Raw genomic sequence first — 22810 nt, 5'->3', positions numbered from 1 at the left:
GCTTGTGAAACTTCAAAAATGACCTTACAGTGACTCTACAATGCACGCCAACCTATTCTAGACTACCAGTATTCTTGTAAATACTAGAGGAAGTATCACAAATTATTACGAATACACAAAGTACAGTAATTATCCAACGGTACTTATCAAAACAACACTAAAAACCAAAATCCCAGGTATGAGCAATTTTTTTTTATTATGGCTTTCAAAATCCTCTTTCACACCCTATAGAGGACAAGCAAACGTCCTGATTAGTTTGAGACCATGTCTACTCTAACCTAAACTCACTAAAGCGGACGCTCGTGTTTTAAAAAACATGGCGTACCAAAGTTATACTCATCTAAGTTCGAACTTTTATCGTTGGCTGTAGACAAATACTGCTCGAATGAATGTGCCTAAACTAATTTATAAGAAACCAAAACAGCGCCAACAGAAAACAAATCGCTGTAACGTACGATAGCGACGTCACTATGCCCTGTAAATGTCTTTCGCAATTTTAGAATCCAAGTGCTGAAGAATAAAATTCAGCTTGCGGTAAGGAGGCTACTTCACTAACCCAATTTGCCCATTAATGACCGATCTGTTCTCGAACTTCGTCGGAATCAAGAACCTTTGTTCCGCAAAGTAAAACAACACAACCTTTTTGATTGAAACGAGTATCGGATTCCACGTCAACCACCACTTCTACCTAGGCGTGAGCGTAATGAGAAATGGTATTATAATCTTATTATCAATGCAAATGGAACTCCGAAGAGATTTGGCACATATTTAGCTCGAAAATGCAACTCCCCGATTCGTAAAGTACAGCCTGAAAAAATTCACTTCAACTTGAGCTGTTTGAAGCATTTTTAGTCAATCTTGGGAACAGTATTCATCGACTAGTAGTGACAAAAACCATGATGCTGCTCTGCTCGCTCCTATAATAGTATTTTTTACTTTAAAAAAAAACTACAGCAGAAAAAATATACATATAAGAAAACAGATGCTAACAAATAATGCAGCCGGTGCTGATGAAATCACTGCAAGTAAACTAAATTATAACAATACAAATAAATGTCATTCACTAAAAGGAATTTTTAACCAAACTCTTTCGTAGGATTGCCCCATGAAGGGCAATAATGAGAAAGGAACTCTAATGTTTGAAGCAGATGATCGTAATAGCATTTTAAATTTAAGGACTCTCACAACTTTTTTGTATAAATATCCGATTTGACTGAATATAGCAATAAGAATGGTCACCTATATAAAAATTATATTGTTTTGCACGAAAACCACCATGACTCTCGTAAAACATTCTGTAGAAACAGCTGCGCACTGCGCCCGTGAAGCAATTCACCGTAATCTTAATGACAATCCCTTTGTTTCAGGTATGATTTTAAACATAAAAAACACATTACAGTGTGTACACCACAAAACTCTGAACACCTAGATAATATGCTATTGATCTCGAGGCAATCATATAAATTTTTAACATAATACCAGAATAATCGCGAACAATGTATGCAAATAGGTCAAAACAAATCATTAGTATTACTAACCTATGAAGCAACACAGGGTGCTGTAGTATGTTTAATATCATGTATTTTTTATATGCTGACGACCCTACTCCCTGTATAAAATGCCACCTGTATTTATTGCAGCTCGTATCGCAAGGATTAATACACATTATACAAAAATACGCCTAATAAAGTATTGTCACTTGGAATTCAAACACAACAGAATACATCTAAGTGGTTCAACGTGAAGAACCTGTAATTATAACTTAGATACATTAATTCTGTTCACCTCGTTGTGTAAAAGATTTCCGAAGTTGTGTACGTTAAAACACGGGTGTTATAAATTGACGAGGTGGTATAGTAAAATTATTTGGCAATACCTCTAGGCACTTCACTTTATTTGCAGTGCACATTGAAGAGTTAAGCCGGAAACTAGCTTACTGATGTTACATGCTAATAAAGCATGGAAACATGTTAAGAAATAAAACGTACGTCTGCTAGAATTTAGTGTTTTTTTGACACTTTACGGATTGCATAGAATCATGGTGTATTACCTGTGCATAATATTGAGCACACATATTCTTCCAACAGAGCGTTCTGTATCCTACGGTAATTTTCATGGACTTCACATTAGGCACTAATTTTTAACCAACTCAGTATAATGTATTTCATTGTAATTCACGACTACAAAGCAGCTATTATCCTTTTCTGAGTTTCGACCCTAAATAGACCTTGGCTATGTTCAGTTTTAAATCTGTAGCGGATGCACCACAGGCATGACATAACCTGAATTTTTTTCAGAACTGTACAATATATTTGGTTGTCGCCTAATATATTTTATTGGTGCAAAATAATGAAAGCAATTACCTATGGATATTGTTACGTTTGAAATTTTTCACTCGCAAAAAATGCATGCCGGAGTCATCATCGCTACCTTTGCCTCACTGTGCATCAACCTCAGCATCAATAAACCATAGAGGAAGCAATCATCTTGCGTCGGTTCAAAATACATGTTGCAACGCACCCATCATTCACCCTATCTCTCATACCCACCACACCCTCACCTGTCACTTCTGCCCCACTCATAATACTACCTGCCCCTACCAATTCAAACCTTCCCCAGAGCAGTTCGTGGGCCTGCTTGCAAGCTCTCGTCATGCTGCCAAGATCTTTCTGGTCACCCCGCTAGGACGGCGGCCAAACCCCAAGGGTACCTGGACTGAGGCGAACCCAGGCCACAAAGGGGTGGCTCAAACACCGCCATTTGCTATATTAAATTTTTATTATCTTTTTCCCGAGTATTATCCATCTCGTATCCTAGAGAGTGCTAGTGTTTGTTGTTTATACAATCTTAAAGGGATGATTCGAAAAAGCATTTTTGTAATTGTTCTGTTTTGGGACTTTCTGCTAAGAACATGGGATATATTACAGTCTTTTCTTGTATCTTTTTGTTGTTTTTGCTGCACCTTTAGATATGGCACGTACGAAATCAGGAGATTGGCCTGTCAACAGCATACGATGAAAATCAACTGAATTTTAAATAACTTTGGGACAGAACAGATACGTCTCACCGGTTGGAGAGTGTTGGTTTCATAACCAAAAAAAAATAAAAGAGGGAGTGACCAATCGTCATTAAAAGTGAATCTGTTAGAACTTTCAATGAAGCGCAGGAGGGCAGTGCATACATACCGGCGACAAAATCCCATTTGGAAATACCCGATTTATATTACAGCCGCCACTAACAGGGATATCTCCAGAATGCCAAGCGGCACCTCCAGGAACGGACGCCTGAGACGTGATAAAAGTCGACATATCAAGAGGTAGTGTTCTACAGACTCAGCTTCGTTACAATAGCTCCACAGAGCTGTTGGCGCCAGACGAGACCTGTGGCCTTATGATGGTGATGATGGTTGGTGTTTAATGGCATAAGGCCATAGAGGGCAAAGAGTACCAGAGAAGAAGTTATCAAATGAAGAGAACTGATTACCACCAGAGGTAGGTATAAAACGTGTAAAGCAGGCATGGTAAGATCAATTGAAGATAATGGTGATGGCTGGTGTATAGGGCCAGATTTTATGTTGCAATAAGAAATGAGGTTTAAAAACTTAACTTCTGACAAATAGATAACGTGCTTTTCACCGAAACCATGGTGTCGTCTTACAGAAACAACGATGGGTGTAGGGGAATATGTTGTCTGTAGAGTTCTCTGAAGTGTTTGTGTCGTGTTGGGTCAGGTGCCTTGCATTGTATGAGTATGGGGAGCACCAAAAGGCCCTCCCCACACCTGCTACACAGGCGTTTTGGTGATCCCGTAAGCAGGTGCGAGTGCATTACGTGTGTATGGCCTATCCGTAACCTAGCTAAGGTTACTTCAATGTTCCTGCTGTGTGAGTAGCAGTGTATTGTCCCAAGTGCGGCTTATTACGTGTAGTTTGTTGTCTGTCTGTTCGCTCCAGTCTGCTTGCCAAGTTTTATGGAGTTGCTGTCTTATTTGTTACTGAGGTGTGTGTAAGATAGTGTTGTTATGTGTACTGTTTTTCTGAGTGCAGCAATCGGGGCCGTTTATCCGCCGGTTCATTTCCGCCGATGACAGAGTGGACTGGCACCCAACATACAGTCATCACAAGGTTTGAAAAATACGCCTGTGTAATTGATTTCAAGACAGGGTGAACTACATGGTTTTTCGATGACTTTCTGGATGACAATGCACGAACGACGCTCAGCGAATCTGTATAGATGACGGATTTAGGAATATGATGTGTAAGTATCTGAATTACAACCAGAAAAATGCCATACACTTCTGCCATAAAATACTTGTATTATGATTCATGGTTTTTTTTGTTCAAAATTGGGTCTATGCGCAGCACAAGACACCGCTGTGAACGTTTTAGATGCATCACGGAAAAACACTGCAGCACAGATGATGTCTGCGTTTTAATGGCGCAAGGCCAGCTAAGGGCAAACAGCGCCAAAAAAGTCAGTTCATGAGAGCTACAGAATGAAAAAGAAGATCATTTAGGTAAAGATAAACAAAGTAGTACACAACGTAGTGAATATGACTGATGTAGAGGGCCAGGTTGTCAAGGTGCACGATAAGAATTGAGATGCAAAAAGTTTGCGTCGATAAGAAACCCAGAAACACGCTTGACTGAAAACAGGCTCGTCTCCTATGAAGTATGATGGGTGTTGTTGGATATGTCGTGTGTATAGTTGTGGGAAGTGTCTACGTCGTTTTATGTCAAGTGCCTTGCATTGAATGAGGATGTCGATTACGGATAGGGCCCCTCCACACCCGATGCACATGGGTCTTGGGGATCCAGTGAGCAGGCGGGAGTGTGTTAGATGTGTGTGGCCTATCCTTAACCTTGCTAAGGTCACTTCGGTGTTTCTGTGGTGTGGATCGGTTATGTATCGTCCCAAGTCTGGTTTTTCCAATTGTGCATTTTGTTGTCTGTCTGTTCATTCCAATGTTTTTGCCATGTTTTATGTAGTTGTTGTTTTATGTGTGGTTTCAAGTCGGTGTAGGGTATTGTTTTTATGGGCAGCGTGATTGTGAGTGCAGCAGCGGACATCTTATCTGCGGTCTCATTTCACGCGATCCCTAAGTGGCCGGGACCCAACAAACAGTCATCACCTCAAGGTGTCAATCTTAAGTCGGTATAACTGTTCTAAGCACAAGAGTGATTATGTTGTTTTTGAATTTTCTTTTGGGACGATAACGACCGTACAATGTTTAGTGAATGAGTGTAGATGACTGATTTTGGAATATAATAGTTCACAATGTGATTGACAGCAAGAACTATTCCCTAAGCCTCTGCTGTGAAGAAGCTTCAGCTTACATTCATGGCTTCAGAAACTTTAAAATTGTTCCGTGCACACCAAATGATACGGGGGTGGCAGCTTTGGAGACGTCGATGTAGAATTCTGTACACTGGTACTCCTCCTGCGGTGAAAGAAAGTGCTGGAGAATCACAATTGTTGGTAGCCTATTTTTATCGACTTGGATGAAAGATAAGTCGCACGACACACGGCGAAGGTGCCATGGTGCTATAAAATCAATTCAAGATGAGGTCAAGATGCCTAATGAGGATAGATTATGTAAATCCGCCTCCTCTCTAACTCTTTATGAGAAGGCTACAGAAACGGTTTTACGATTTAAAAACAGCAGAGACATGGATGTATCCATAAAAACAGGTTTAAAAGGATGGTTGTCGATTGATGATATTTTACAAGCATATAAAAGATCAACATAAATTTGCTGGTACTCGAGGCACAATTTGTCACATGCCACATACAGGCTTTGGACAGGGCTTGTATGGAAAGCAACACACGAGAGGCGAAGCCCCAGGTGGAATACTGGGTCGAGCATTTTTAGTGCTGGTTTTGTAGCTGACCCGTAGACAACACTTCCGTAATCCAAACAAGAGCCTACTAAAGTGGCATGAAGGCACAGCAGGAGTTGGTTATCTGCACCGTATGAATGCTGCGATGGGACTTTCAAAATATTCATTGTTTTGAGACAATTTTTTTAGTTGTTCCATGTCAAAGATGAATGTGAGTTTTTTATTCAGCAACACACCCAAAAACCTATGTTCCTTTTTAACAGAGACTGGGTCATCATTGAGGTTTATTTCAGGATCAGGCCTTACTCCACGTGTCCTTGATAATACGATACAGGCACTTTTTGTGGGATTACGTTTGAAACCATGCTTGTCTGCCCAGCGAAAGAGTTTCGTTACCCCTAGCTGGACTTGACGTTAACATATGGATATGTTGCGGGATATAAAAGATATTTGTACATCATCCACATACACTAAGCAGGAGATCGATGGAGGCAATGCTTTCCGAAGCGAATTCATCTTTACGATGAACAGCGTGCAGCCGAAAACTCCCCCTTGAAGCTCGCCATTTTCTTGAATGTGAACTCTGGACAGTGCCGACCCGACTGTCACACGAAATGTTCTTTTGAACAAGTAACTATCAAGAGTGTTCAACATAATACCTGTTACACCATAGGATTTTAAGTCTGCAAGGTTGCCATAACGCCATGCCGTATCATACGCTTTTTCGATGTCAAAAAATACGGTCGTGAAATACTGTTTTTGTGTAAAAGCATCTTTAATGTGTGATTCTAATGCAACAAGCTGATTATTTGTGGATCGTCCTGCCCGGAAGCCTGCCTGGCAGCTCTCGAGAAGACCGTTGTACTCAATAAAGTACATGAGCCTCCAGTTAATCCTCTTCTCAAAGAGCTGGCACAGGCAGCTTGTAAGGGCAATAGGCCCACAGCTTGCGGTAGAAGAAGGGTCCATCCATTCTTCAGAAAACCCAAAACTATAGCCTCCCTCCAAAGCCTTGGAAGGTGCCCTGATAGGTATATTTGGTTGTAAAGGTGCAGGAGTATCTCAAGGGTGTCTGTGTGTAGGTGTTGAATTATAGTGTATGTAATGTTGTCTGCACCTGGAGCAGAAGGTTTACAAGTGGCGAGAGCAATCTTCAGCTAATGGAGTGTAAATTCAGAGTTGTATGCAGACTTTGACTTGTTCTTGTCGCGTATAGGATTGTTTTCGGCAGTTGTTTTGCATTGCATAAAAGTGTTTGTGTAGTGTGCAAAACTAGACACGTGTTGGAAGTGTTGTGCAAGTGTGTTAGCCTGATCTTTCAGTGTGTCCCCTGTCGTGCTAACCAGGGACAGGCTATGTGTGTGTGATCGTTTGTGTTTACGTATTCGGGTCCATACCTTGTGTGTGTCCGTGTATGAATTTTTAGATGTTGGAAAGGCGCTACCAGTTCCCCTTTTTTGACTGATGGCGCAGACGCTTACATAATGCCTGTGCTCTTTTGAAATAAATAAGGTTAAAACATGTGGAGAGTCTACGGAGGATGCCCCACGCCTTTTTCTGGGGCCCCGGCGCAATCTTGCAGTCGTCATTCCACCAGGGCCTTCTCGGGTTCCGCGGGGCCCCAAAGAACGGGGGTATTGACCTTTTGGTGGTGGCGAGATTGTGCTCCGTGGCGAGCTGGGTTGCCTTCTCTCCAGGTAAGTGTAATATATCTGTGTAGTGTAGTTGAGATGTCTCTGTGAATGTGTTCCAGTTTGGTCTTGCTTCTATAACTTTCAATGTGAAGGGGAACTGTTAGGGTCCTAATCTATGTATGTTAGTGAGGTAGGGAAGTGGGCACTGCCATATGCGTAGTGCCAACAACCCACAGAAGTGATGGAAAGAGTACTGCAGAGCCAATGGTCAAGTCAAGGTTTTAATAAGTGTTGTGTGCTCTATTATGGTATGTAGGCTTGTTTTTGTTAAACAGGCATGCTACTGAAGATATTAGAAATTTTTCGATTAGGTGACCTCGGGCATCCGTGTGGAGAGAGCCCCAAAGACTGTTGTGTACATTGAGGTCACCTATAGGAATGAAAGATTCAGATAGCTGATCCACAAGGCCCTCGATTACGGAGCTTGAAAGCTGTAAATCAGGATGGATGTAGATAGAGCACACAGTTATTAGCCCTTTGAATATTATGGTTCTATTGGCAATACGCTCAAGGAGATTCTGTAATTGGACAGGGTGGCATGCCAATGATTGTCGGGCAATGATGGCCACACCACCTTAAGATGTACCTCCACCATCCCTCTCCTTCCTAAATACCATGTAACTATTCAAGAGATTTGTGTCTTTGGAGTTTAAATGTGTCTCTTGTAGACACATCACACTTGGGTGGATGGAATGCAATATTTTGAAGAAATCATCAAGATTTTTAAGGAGGCCACTACAGTTCCCCTGGATGATATTTTGTGTTCGCTATATGTACCTTTAGGAGCTACTGGAATGTGTGGGTGGGTTCATGTTTTGTGTATCGGGGCTTGTATTCTTGGAGCGGGTTTCTTTGGCTTTTCTCTAGGTTTAACGCTGCAGCCCATTCCTTGTGCAGCGATGCAGGCAGGAAAGGTGCGACATCCACTTCATCAGCAGATGTTCGGGGGGTGTCCGGCGAACCGATCCACCTGGACTTGGAACCCTTTCGGGTGCTTTGATTCCAGCTGCAAGTGCTGCGGGCGGGGCATGTGGCGGGGCTAGGATGGGCGCTGCTGTGGGCCCTGACGTGTTCATCTCCTCAATGCTCTCAGGGGTGCGTAGGGCCAGTGGAGAGAAAACAGTGAGAGCGGCAGAGCTCCCTACGCGATCGCAATCGCCACAATTGCTGGAGTCGGCACACTGGGCGATTCCTGACTACTCTGGACTACCGAAGCCAGTCCGGCAGAAGACGGGGCCCCCGCAGCATATACATGTGTTGTCAAGGCAGCAGGTGGCTCCTCCGCTGGGGGTTGGGACAGCAACACGTCAGCAAGAAGGCTGCACTGTGTTGATGTGCAGACCAAACGCCGCCCCAACCCCCGGTGGGTGGCGTCCGCCTACGATGTGGCTGAAAGCAGCTTGTGCTTTTGGCGTACTTCTCGATAGGTGATGTTTTCATTTGATTTTATGTGAATTATTTTTTTTCGTGCTTGAATTGTGTACACGCACGCGAATAAGAGGCGTGCGGTCCGCTGTAATTTAGGCAAATCTCAGTGGTGCTTTCACAAGCTTCTGAGGAGTGACCTGTCTCAGCACAGTTGGCACATGTCAACTTCCATCTGCATGATTGGGTTCCATAGCCGTATTGTTGGCAATTTAAGCAGCGCCTAGCATTTGGGACATACTGTCGTATGTTGCAGCTACAAAAACCCATTTTGACCTTTTCTGGTGGCGTTGTGTGGTCAAACGTTAGGATTAGTTGCATTGTCGCAGATTCCTGATTTGCTATCTGCATTACGATTCGGTTAACTGCAGTTACACCTTGAGGTTGGAGCGTCTCCAGAAGTTCTGCTTTCGTCTCAGAGTCTAGTTCTTTCTCTGATATGACTCCTTGCGAGGAGTTGAGGGTCCGGTGTGGTGTCACAGTGAGAGTCAAGGTGGCCAACGTCGTCTGTTTCAGTAGGTTCTCACTCTGATTTTTCCTTTTTACTTCAACTTGTACATCACCTGATGCGAGTTTCTAGCATCACAGTCTGAACCAACCACAGAATTACAGACGTTTTTGCAACATCAGTGGTTTCTGCAGAGTGAATGACAAGAAATTTGTGGAAATGTTCTGATATACCTTTAGGTAGTACTTCGGTGCAGCCCCTTTTAGGGGGCCAATCATTGGATTGGGAGGATAAACAAAAAAACATGCGATATTCAAAAAAGCAGGGGACGGGGCTGCTCCCTTCGCTCGGTTTACTCTGATGCCGAGAGAAATCCCAGAGCTTTCTGCCTAGTAAACAGACAGGGAGCGCATCCGCCGGAGCTTGACCTGGGCTTCAACGGCCACTGTTTGTGGTTTCTGCCTTTCACCTTACAACTCGTAGCCACGGTAGATTACCGCTGGTATATGGGAGCTCGGTGCCCGCGGTGTCGTCAACACCATCACCAAGATTGATCATAGTGCCCCGTGCGGTGAACTCTATAGCCCTGCATTTATCCTGCAGATACATAAAATGCTGCAAAATCCCACCTATTGGTGTCTTGTTCTTATTGTATTGTATCAAAGACAGATCACATTACACAGGGCAGAAATGCTATGGTGCTACAATAATCAGTGTGAGACGATTTGAATGTATCTTGAATAGTCACGTGAATAGTCACCTCGTCTCTGACTCTCCGCGAGAAGGGAACAGAAAAGGATGGGTGGTTTAAAAAGAGTTTAGTTGTGGCCGTATAATTATTATGCGGTTTAAAGGAATGGTTATTCATAGATGAGATTTTGGAGGCATATAGGAGATTAACATAACTTCGCTGGTGCGCTAAGCACCATTTGTCCCACTCTGCATAAAGGCAGATGACAGGATTGGTACGGAATGCCTCACAAGAAAGGCGAAGCCCCAAGTGAAGCACTTGGTCGAGCATTGTAAGTGCCGTTTTTTTGGCTGACCCATACACAGCACTTCCGTAGTCTAACCGTGACAATACCAACGCGGCGTAAAGTCGAAGCAAAAGTTGTTTGACTGCGCCGTATGTATGGTGAGGTGAGACAAAGAATATTCAGTGTTTCGAGGCATTTTATTTGATTCGTTTTATATGAAGCAAGAATGTGAGTTTCTCCTCCAACACCACACCCGAAAACTTGTGTTCCTTTTTTACTGAAATTGATCACCACATGAAAGAGTTGTACGTCGGGATAGGGCAGGATGCCCCACCTTTTCGAGAATACAATGCAGGCCCTTCTAGAAGGATTACGTTGAAACCCATTTCCATCTGCCAAGCAGAAAAGTTTGTTTACCCCAAGCTGATCTGACGGTCAAAAATCGATATGTTGCATGGTTTGAGAGATATTTGAACGCCATCTACACACATCAAGCAGGATGTGGTTTGCGGCGGTGCCTTTCGGAGAGAGTTCATCCTAACTATAAACAAAGTGGAGCTCAATATGTCATCTTGAGGCATGCCATTCTCCTGCAAGTGAACGTTTGAAAGTGCCGAACCGACTCTGACACGACATTTTCGTTCAGACAGGTAACTGGAAAGAGTATTCGGCTTGTTACCTGTTATACCATTGGATTTAAGGTTTGCAAGACTGCCTTAACGCCATGCCGCATTATAGGCTTTCTCGATATCAAAAAATATGGTCATAAAGTACTGTTTGTGTATAAAGGCATCCTTAATTTAAGATTCAAGGGCAACTAATTGATCGTTTGGGGATCACCCTGCCCGAAAGCCTGCTTGGCAGCTCTCGAGAAGAGAATTGCACTTAAAAAAGTACACAAGAATACAGTTATTCATCTCCTCCACGATATTGCACAGTCAGCTTGTCAAAGCAATGGGTCGGTAACTGGCAGGACAGGAAGGGTCCTGTCTTTTTTAAGGAAAGCCACTACTATGGGCTCTCTCCAAGAGCTAGGAATGTGCCCCGAAAGCCATATGTTATTGCATAGATATAGAAGTGTTTCAAGTGTGTCTGTGAGTAGGAGTTGTATCAAGGTGTATGTGATTTTGTCTGCACCTGACGCTGAAGGCTTACATGTGGTCAGGGCTGCCTTCGGCTCAGGAATTGAAAATATAGAATTGTAAGAAATGTGGGACTTGTTATTATCATGGAGGGACTCCTTTTCTGCAGATGTTTTGTGTTACATGAAAGTGGTTGTGTTGTGTCCTGAGCTGGACACGTGTTGGAAGTGTAGTGCGAGTGTGTTAGCCTGGTCTTTTAATGTGACCCTTGTTACATACAAGGGTCAGGTTGTGTGTCTGTTGTTTTTTTAGTTTGCGTATACGTGTCCATACCTTCCGTGTGTCAGCGTATGAGTATATAGATTTTATGAATAAGCGCCATCTATTTTCGCCACAAGGCAGACACGTTTTCTGCATGCCTTGGCCCGTTTGAACCAAAGGAGGTTTCCCGACGTGGGGTACCGACGGAGGATACCCAACGCCTTGTTCTGGGCCTCTAGCGCTCACCTACAGTCCTCATACCACCACGGCCTCTGGTATTGCGCGGGGCACCAGAGGCGTGGGGAACAGACTTTTCGGCGGCGTCGAGGATGGGCGCAGGGAGGAGTTTATCACCTTCATCTACGTGTAGGTGTCTTGCGGTTGTGTAGTGTAGTTTCGATGTCTCTGTAAATGTCTTCCAGTTAGCTCGTGCTTCATTGAACCTAATATGGGAAGATGGACTGCATGGGCTTTTACCTATGTATATTAATTAGGTGGGGAAGTGGTCATGGCCATATTGGACAGTGCCGCCCCCACTCTAGAAGAGAAAAGAGACTGCAGAGCCAATATCACAGTGAAGATATGAGTATATGCGGTGTCCTATGTTATGGTATGTAGGCGGTTTATTGTTGAAAAGGCATGCTCCAGAGGATGTAAGAAAACTTTCTATCAGGCGACCCTGCGCATCCGTACGAGAAGAGCTCCATAGAGAATTGTGAGCATTTAGGTCGTCTGTGAACATGTAGGGTTCGTGGAGCAGGTGAACTAGCGCCTCGAGGTCAGAGCTTGAAATATCAAGATCAGAGGAATATATGTGGTGCATACAATTATCAAACTATAAAATATTCTTGTTCAAATTCCTACAGCCTCAAGGATAGTGTTCCGAGTGACCGGGGGACAGGCTAAGGATTTCTGGGAAATAATGGCCACACCGCCAGAAGAGTGTCTGCAGCCATCCCTGTCCTTTCTGAAGACCATGGAACTATTCAAGAAATTTGTGTGCTTGGAATTCAAATGTACTTTCTGAACACACATTACACTTGTCTGATTAACATGCATTATATCTTATACATCGTCAAGATTCTTAAAAGGCCTCTACAGTTCCATTCATTTATGTTTTTTTTTTCTTTCCAATATTGTGAGAGCTACTGGAGTGTGTATGTTTAAGCGTCGTCTTTCTGGACGGTGATTGTCGTCTTTTTGGGCTTATCGGGAGGGCTTGGCGTCGGGACGCGTTCCTTGTGGAACACCTCAGACAAGAACGGCCCGACATTCGTTTCGTTTTTTGATGTCCTTGGAGTGCCTGACTGATCAGTCTCCTAGGGCCGCTCACCCTTTTAGGTGCGCTTTGACTGACCAACAACCGGCGACGGTTTCAGGAATGCCTCGGAGGGCAGAGGCGGTGCGGTGGGGGTGGGAGCTGGCTCTGGTTCCGATGGGGGTGGGGGTGGGAGCTGCCGCGGTTTCGACTCCCGTTACTTTGGTCCCTGCTGAAACCAGATGACGCCCAGTCCCCCGGCGAGCAGCGTCGGCGTACCTGCTCAGGGGATAAAGAGGTGAACCTCTTTTGTGCCTCCGGGAAGGTGATGTTCTCTGTGACCTATACATTTATGATTTGTTTTTTCTGCATAAATTTTTCACAAGTGCGGGACCACGCTGCTTGGGGCCCCTGGCAGTTCGCACAGGTGAAACTCTGGGTGTTGCAGTTTTTGGAAGGGTTGTTGTGTGGGCTGCCTTTTGCACAGGTAATGCGGCCGCGTCAGGCGTTTGTGCCATGCCAGAATCGTTTGCACTTGAAGCAACGATGTGGGTTTGGTATGTATGGGCGGACCGAACAATGTACGTAACCGGCATTTATGGATTCTGGAAGCGTGGATCGATCGAAGGTCAAGATAATATGTCTAGTTGCCACCAAGGCCGACCTTTTGGAATCCCTTAAGGATTCCAAAAGGTCGGCCTTGGTCTTGGACATGATATCCGCCTCAGAGATCACACTTTCACAAATGTTGAGGCTGCGGTGGGGTGTGACCCTGATTTCCAGATCTGCCATGCGCGTTTGTTTCAGGAGGATTGTAGATTGCTGCTGAGTTTCAATCCAACCAGCACTTCGCCAGTTGTGAGGTTTTTGGCGTCGTATGTTTTTCCGATGATACGTTGAAGCTATATAGCAACAAATAATACAGATTGAGAGGAAACCGGCATCGATTTGTGCGCAGATTCAATCATCAAATAACGAGTGTAGTTATCTGGCTCTGGAGGCGAGATACAAGGCAATGAAGGAAAGGATACTTCGGTGCTGCCGCTTTACAGAAACCGATCGCGTTTGGGGGTGGTTTGGAAACTGTCATATAATATAGAAAAAAGCAGGAAAGGAGGGTACTTTCTTCGTCAATCTTACCTGATTGCTGAAGAGGTCCCGGAGCTCTCTGCCTGCTAAATAGACAGGAACTTCATCCACCGGAGCTTGACCTAGGCTCCAAAGTCCAACGTTTTCGAAGGGTTTTTACTCTTCCACATACAACACATCGCCACGGTTGGATCCAGCTTCTATTTCGGGGCTTGGGGTCCGCGGTGTCGCCAACACTGTCACCAAGATTGCTCAAGTTGCCCCGTGCAGCGCCTTCTTTCATTTTGTTCCTGCTTTTGATTACTCGTGTATTCATTCGTAGTGTTTGTTATAATTGTTACAATATTTCGTTTAGGAATGTTGCACAGCCATTTTTCTGGTGTGTTCTCAGCGCCCACCCTTTTAGTGTCTTCACGGTTGGGATAGGTTTCTCGTTAAGGTTAATGGTCAAGGGAGTGGGTGGTACGTATCTTTTTCCCGTTTTTTTTTAACATTGCTAGTAACTCGGATGTTTCCGTAAAGCATTATAGTCCGAACTGAGAGGCGTGCTTTAGCTGGGCCGGTAATGTTGCTTGTAAGGCTCCTTCCTTTTCTCCATCCGACCGCGTTTTTGTCTTTAAAATTATATCATCGGCGTATATTGTGTGTAGGATATTTTGGAATTTTCTTACGGTGTCTGGAAGCTTGTGAATTGCTACGCTTAAAACCATTGGCTATATCACTGAGCCCCGTGATGTGACTCTAATAAAAGTTTAGTGTGTGTCTGTGCGTGTGTCCTCAATTCCTATCGTGGTCTTTCGGTCTTAGAATAAGAGCACATCGTTCAATATTATAACATCGCAGTTAAGGTCGTTCAGATTGGATAAAACGTTTTGTGGACGATATTGTCGAATGCGGTTTTAAATTATAGCGAATAATAACCGTTTTTAATTTACATGTGAAGCAGCATCTAAAACGTGTTCGCATATTTGGAAGAAAATTTCCTGAGCTGACAACTTTCGTTTAAATCCGTAAGTTTTTCTTCCTCTTGTGATATAGAAGAGATTGTGACCCTCTGTGTAGCCCTGTAGTCTATATAGGACTACAAGTTCCAATATTTTCCCTACACAAAGATACCAGCCTCATGTAGCTCATTGATAATATTTCAACAGGTTTGGGAAAATTATCAATTCTGCATGCTTCCATTGTGCTTGCAAGGTGCCTTGATCCGGGTGGCTATTGTATTAGTCGGCGAGCGGTCCTATAAATCTCTCGTTTAGGGTTTTGAAGAATTTGTAAGTTTTTCCATCTATGACAGGTGTGGTGCTCTTCGTTATATTAGTAAGGGCCCTCCTCATATCTGCTTCCGTATTTGCCCTATGTAGGATTGCGTTGCCTTCGCCGCTATACGTGTAGGCTTATGGCCCAGTCTATGTGGGGTTTTGGAGACATTTTAATACGAGTGCTGTTATTAGTTTTCTGGAAAACTGTGTAAAATCTTGTTTACATTGTGTTTTTCTTGCTGGCTGCTTTGTACTGGGTCTGCTTGTTGTTCAAGTACTTCCCAGGTTAAAAAGAAGTGCTGCGTACCTTCTAAGTTGTTACACATATTTACCGAGTATTGGTGGTTTAGTGCTCTCGCTTATTCATTTGCTTCCGCTGTTATCTTTGGTTATTTAATTTGGAGCTTTCTCTTGTTCTGTGCCTTTTCCAATTCTTCTTTAGGCTCCTAAATGTATCTCACAGATGTAGTAGTTGTTTGCCAACTGCTGGTATGTCTTCCGCTCCGGCAATCTCTCTCGTGTGCAGGTGTACATCCGAAATGAGTTGCATTGTCCTCTTTTGTATGTCTCGATTGCGTTGACTATTGGTAGACCTATCACAACGGACAGCGCGACAGTCTGCGATTTTGTTATTTTCGATCTTCTGTTTAGGTGTTTTTTTCTCAATCTTAGTGATTAGTGTTTTTAAGGTCGCTACCCTGGTTTTCCGCCGTGTTTTCCCAGCGGGCTTGAGTTTCGTTTTTACTTCAGATAACATCAGCGCACGTATTTCTGGTTATTATTGTTCCTAAACAACTTGAGTATTTTTGATCGTATGCAGAGTCACATTGAGTTGACTGGCTGCTTCGCACGCCTTCCTTTTGTTACGGCATTATTTGGAGTATCCCCATTGGGGATGTGCGGCATTGGAACACCCTAATACAATTCGGAGGTTTTCTTTACTCGCCATTTTGGCTGTAGTCGTCAGTATTTGGTTTATTTTGGAGTTTTTGTCCTTGATGAGGGGGGGGGTGGTATATATTTGGTACTCCACTTCTGCGTTGGCCTTTTCCAGGGGACGTATTTCGGTTAGTGAGTGGGCCATACCTGCTGCGTCGGTACTGTGCTCAATTGGTGCGTGCTTTACTGCGAGATGACCGAGCGGCGCTTGCGTTGGGTGTGGCTTGGTTGTCCAGCTAACCATCAATTGTGCGCCCGTAACTGCGGCGGCCGAGAGAATCACGCGATATACTTCAAGAGGCGTCTCAAAGGGTGTGTGTCTGTGGTCAAAGGGGGAACTTGCGCTTCTGCGGCGAAACGGCTGCACGAAGGTTGTAAAGCTTGTCTTTGAACGTCATCAACACACCCTATATTCCGTGCAAGCAAACAACTACAACCACTCGCTCGTTCCAGGTGACAGCACCACGTCTCTAGATAAATACTACCAGCATGGCCAACAGCTCGTACAGCCAGCCAACGGCATATCGAAATAGAACTGATGCGAGAAGTATACTTGGGAACTTACGGACAAAATTTTTGCGACATGGCCTTCGGCCACTAACGATCACCGTGAGTAAACGGGCAGATTCTGCTGCTGGTAGTGCAGAATTGTTCTTAAGCCTTCCCGGCCGGTTGACGCCGAAGTATGTGTAGGCTTAGCAATGCAGAAAACATTTTCCCCTGGCTTTCAAATTCACGGCGAATCAAAAATACAACACAATATCTCACCCCACTACATTTACTTTTTTCACGTGACGCTCATGTTTCGCGGTATGTACCATTATGAAGGCCAGGAAAATGCTCTAGCTGCCGCTCCAACCGATCGTTGATGCGGCTACATCGGTCCCGCAGGCAGCCCATCGCGGCATGTGCACGAAATATTTCCGAGTAGAGAAAACTGTTAATAATTTCATTGTTTATTCTTTTCTTGGAAGCATGACAGAAATATTTTTACATACCTTAACATGGTCCTAATGCACAATTGCTCTCGGCAAATCAAGCCACAGGTTTGGCTTCCCCCGGAATTGAACGTTTATATCAGGTATACATCCATTTCCTCAAGTTGTCTGCGGGCGGCCTAACAAGTTCATTATGGTCATACAGTTCCGGATGCAAAAATTACTCCCCAAAAACCGGGATATATTATTTAAAAAATATCTTTGAAATGCCCTTTCTATGGCGGTTTATGGAAAGCACTTGAAGATATTTTGAGGCTTTCTTTATTAAAACAGCCACTGTAACACAAAATTTTTTGAGGCACGAGGTCTGAAGCACCAGCAGGTCTAGTTCTTGTCCTCGCGGCGAACATTATCAAGACGTCTTGGAAGACATCCTCTTCTAGATTTGATTTGCTCAATTATAGCAAGTGTAGCATTTAAGCGCTCCTTCTAACTGTCAAAGAAAGTTTACAAGCTTTAAAAGAAGCCCATTGTGCGATAATGTCAGCAGTCTGGCTCCTAGGTGGTGTGTGTAGTTTTAGGTAGAGTTATGATTGGTAATAACCATTTTATTTACGTGCAGTTTGATGTCCCTCGGTTTCAAATGTTGAACCTTTTGGTTATTTTGTGCAAGTGAATAAATGACAACACAGATGACCACTTCGTCTAAATCACAACACATGCGCAAGTTGATGAAATAAAAACGGTTCAAGCAACACTTTTGTGGAATTAAGAACCACTACAGAAGGATATCACATTTCAACCAGGCATGAGAACGTTGGGTAGAATAAGGAACATTCGAGCAAACAAAATCGCCACTGTAAGAACGTTCTCTACATGTGCTTAGAGTGGAGAGCATCCTCGATTTTTATCCAACTGAATCACTCGCTTGTGGTAGAATAGTGCCTCGAACTTCTGACTCGAGTGGTATCAGTAAGTTGTTACAAGAGTGCGCAAGAATAATAGAGATAGCACAGGTTGATTACCGGCAACCAAGAAGGCCACAAAGGGTGACACTCGTTTGATATCCACCGCCATTCTGACGCTGCAATCGCACACATTTCACCAGTCTGGAAGAAGTAGGCGCGGCCGCCAATAGCTTGTGAGCATATAAAGGAGGCAGTTATATCATTGATTGGTTTGTGCCTCCCGAAGCACTATTTGAAACAGCGTTTTTCGTAAGAGAACAGTTTTTGAGCACCAGATCTCATCGAAATTTATGAAAATGGTCTTCACACATGGAAAAGGCTTTCCATTTATTGTATTTCTAAAGATTACACGAATTGAGGCAGACATGTCGAGAAAGAGCCTAAAAGGATATCTTGTGGCAGAGCATGTTCTTATTATGGTTTCTGATCAGGCAGTCTTCCAAATGTAGACTGTCAGGTGTGCTGCAAAAAAATTTAAACTTCAAGCCTTTTTGTCAATTTTTATATAAAATTGTGAAAAACGTCGGTTAGCGGGGTCAATCTGCATGAGAAAGCAACTCTAAAAAGTTTTGCAAGCAAATATATAATGCTGCAGCGAAGACTACAGGACATTCCCTGACAGCGCCATTACCGTGCACCATCGCGGATTATCATCACTGCCATGATTTTGGCACACCGCAGATATCATCGGAAGGAGCTGAGAAAGAAAAGGTTCAGTTCGCTCGGCATCACCCCTTGTCTTCTGACTGCTTCCTCGGTATTCCAGAGCACCAATAAACCCATTAACGATTTAGTTGAGAGTGCGGAGTTGCTGTACCGACCCTGGAACTTCGCAATCGGACCATCCCTACGGCCATGCCTGACCCGCCCGTGGTTCCTGGTGCCTCAACCATAATCTGTTCTGGTGCGACCCGGCAACGGGATCCTGCCAAGTTCAGCAGTGCGGAAGACCAGGATTTCGAGGACTGGTTGTAGGCGTACGAACGCGTGAGCATGTACAACATGTGGGATGATGTGATGAAATTCAGCAACGTATGCTTTTATTTAACTTTACACCGAGACGTAGTTTAATAACAACGCAGCGGGCATAAACACCTGGTTCGAGTTCAAGACGCGCTTCTTTTGAGCTTTCGCCGGTCCCGCCATGCGCAAAATAAAACCAGAGCAAGGCTTGTGCACCCGTGCGCAGAAAACTGGTGAAACTTTTACAAGTTACATCGAGGACGTTCTGGACGTTGAGGCGTGTCGACCCATCCATGGCCGAAGCTGATAAAATCAAGCACGTCATGAAAGTATAGACGACGGTGCCTTTCAGATGCTCTTGGCGAGGGGCACACGTTCAATTGCTGACGCAATAAACCTCCGCCAGAGTTTCGACGACTTTCGGAGGCAGCGAAGCCTCACGCGGAGGCCTTCAGCTCCTGACGACATTATAGCAAGCTTGATTGGTGTCCCCGAAAGCCATTTCTTGTCGCGCATAAAGGAACTTGTCCGTGAGGAAGTCGCTCGTCAGCTTTTTCTGCTGCCTTGCGTTGCCGAGACTCCGTCCCCTGTTGTGCCGACACTCAGAAGGGTGATTCAGGAGAAAGTAGCTGAAGCCCTGCCACGTACTGCCGTTGTGGATCCTCATCACATGACCGCGATAACCGCGCCGATGACGTATGCCGAAACTGTCACCCGGTCGCCCCCAGCACCAAATATGACGTGCGCTGACACCATTGGACTCCCTCCACGTCCGGCTGCACCATCTTATCAGCGCCTGGTACCACCGATGACCCCATTTCCTCCAGTTCGGCCTCCTCCCCCGTTTAACAATGCGAGGCGAACGTGGGACAACAGCCCAATTTCTTTCCTTTGCCGTTATGCCGGACATGTCGCGAAATATTGCCGCCGCACACTACCAGCACCTGGTGTTCGCCGACCGACGACCTATGGTTTGTCCAACCAGCCGCCTATCCCATACGACGTCTCCAATAAATATCCCTTCAATTCCTCACCTGCTGAGCACGCGCTTCTGGGAATCGTCGCTCGTCGTCTCCGCGTCACCGCTCCATTTCTCCGATGCGTCGACGGCAACCCACTTCCGAAGAGGAAAACTAGCTACCGCAGTTCCCCAGGCAATAACTGCTTTACGATCGAACTGTTCAAGGCCTCGTTTTTCTCCCCTGAACGTTATTGACGTAAGAGTCGAAGGGAGACCTACACAGGCGTTAGTGGATACAGGCGCTGCTGTGTCAGGGATTAGTGAAGATTTTCGTCGGATGCTCCAACACGTGATGACGCCGTTGGGTGACTTCTCGCTGTGTATTTCGAGCGCGCAACACATTCAAGCCTTGGTGGCGTGCACAGCTCGTGTCACCATTCAAATGCCTCTTGTACATAACCGAACTTATCATGCTGCCTTCTTGTTCCCATGACGTTATTCTGGACTGGGACTTCCTCGCTCGCCACAATGCCGTCATTGACTGTGCGCGTGCGGAGGTTGAATTTACATCACAGGGTGACGCGTACAGTGACAATGCGACCACCGCTAAACTTGTCGTCAGCGAGGACGCCACCATTCCGCCGCAGTGCTCTTTTTCCGTGCTTTTGGGCTGTGCCTCTACTACTGACGCCACTTTGCTCTTTACGCCATCTGTGCTCTCCAACCACCGCAGGCGTCTTCCACTGCCGTCCGCCCTCTTATCGACCCATGCTGGTGCTAGCCGCATGCTGGTTACAAATTTATACTCCCATCCGTTATCTTTGCTGTAAGGTGAAACGCTCGGCTGGAGTGAACTTGTCAATTAGAATGCCGTAGTTGACGTGCCCGATGACCACCTCACCTTGATATTCTGGAGTTGAACCGAGTGTCAGCAGAAGACGCATCCTCCTCTGACGTATCTGACGCATCCTCCTCAGACGCATCCTCCTCTGACCTCGCCCCAACTCAATGAGCTAAGCTGCAGGCAATTCAGCGATTTCGATCGTCTTTTGACTGCGTGAAAGCCTCGCTCAGCCGAACATCAGCAGTGAAACACAATATATACTCTGGCTCGCACCCACCGCTTCGACAACGACCCTAACGTGCTTACCAAAAGAACGCCGCATTATTCATGTTCACGTGGATGACATGCTCCAACGCGACGTTATTCGGCCCTCAAACAGTCCTTGGGCGTCACCAGTCGTTCTATTGATGAAGAAGGATGGATCTATACGCTTCTTCGTCGACTATCACCGCTCAACAAGATCACCAGGAAGGACTTCTACCCTTAACGGTGTATTCACGGAGCACTTGACTGCCTACAGGGAGCTGAGTACTTCTCGTAGCTCCATTTGCGTTGGGGGTACTGGCAGGTGCCTATGGCAGAGGCGGATCGCGGAAGACTGCATTTATAACACCCGACGGACTCTACGAGTTTAAAGTCACGCCGTCTGGCCTTTGCAATGCACCTGCCACTTTCGAGCACATGATGGACAACATTTTGCACGGAATAAAATGGAAGATATGTCTGCTATTTGGACGACGTCGTAATTTTTTCTCCAGATTTCGGCACCCATATACGGCGCCTGGAGCAAGTTCTGACCTTTCTTGCCAGCGCCAATCTGCAACTAAACCTCAAGAAATGCCACTTTGCTGTGCGGCAATTAACAATACTTGGTCACGTTGTCTCAAAGGACGCTGTTCTCCCCGACGCGTCTAAGCTCAAGGCTGTTGCTGAGTTCCCCAAACTGACATCTATGAAGTCACTACGAAGCTTGCTAGGCCTTTGCTCCTACTTTCGACGATTTGTCCGCAACTTTGCTACCGTTGTTGCGCCATTGACGCAGCTGCGCAGTAATGCTTCCACAGATCTCTCTTCGTGGACACCTGCATGTGAAAAGGCATTCGTGACGTTGCGGCGACTTACGTCACCTCCTATTCTCCGACATTTGACCTGGCGCACCTACGGAGGTGCCAGCGGGGTCCGCCTTGGCGCTGTACTGGCCCTTGGAAAGGCAGGCTTTGATGAATACGTCATTGCCTACGCAGCCGCACCCTCACCCGAGCCGAATCCAACTATTCCGTGACGGAGAAGCAGTGCTTGGCCATTGTTTGGGCGCTGGACAAGTTCCGGCCCTATTTGTACGGTCGTCCTTTTGACGTGGTCAAAGACCACCACGCACTTTGTTGGCTGTCCACACTAAAAGATCCGTCAGGGCGGTTCGCACGGTGGGCTCTGTGGCACCAGGAGTACGAAATGAGGGTTGTATGTCGATACGGCAGCAAACACGCCGATGCCGATGTCCTCTCCTATTCTCCAATGTCAGTGTCCCACGACTCCAAGTGCCTCCGTACTACCGACGCTGACAATCAACCACTTTTTTTCTCCGACATGCAAACAGAGCAGCGAAATGTCTTTCTTTCTGATGTCTTTGCTTTCTGGCGCTTCACCCCCTCACGGATTGCGAGCCCGGCGCAGGCAACCGTCGCACTTCACTATTCGCGACGAGTTCCTGTATCGCCATAACTACGACAACGAAGGATGGAAGTGGCTGCTTGTCATTCCTCGTTATCAGCGCATCGAGATTTTTGACACCCTTCATGCCGATCCCACATGTGGCCACGCAGGGGTTCTAAAAACATACCTGCGTATCCGCCTGCGCTAAT

Source organism: Haemaphysalis longicornis, unplaced genomic scaffold (genome assembly GCF_048455015.1).
Source record: "Haemaphysalis longicornis isolate Haplotype H1 unplaced genomic scaffold, Haemaphysalis longicornis Haplotype H1 scaffold_11, whole genome shotgun sequence".
NCBI classification, from domain to species: domain Eukaryota; kingdom Metazoa; phylum Arthropoda; class Arachnida; order Ixodida; family Ixodidae; genus Haemaphysalis; species Haemaphysalis longicornis.
Note: the sequence above shows the minus strand (reverse complement) of the source record.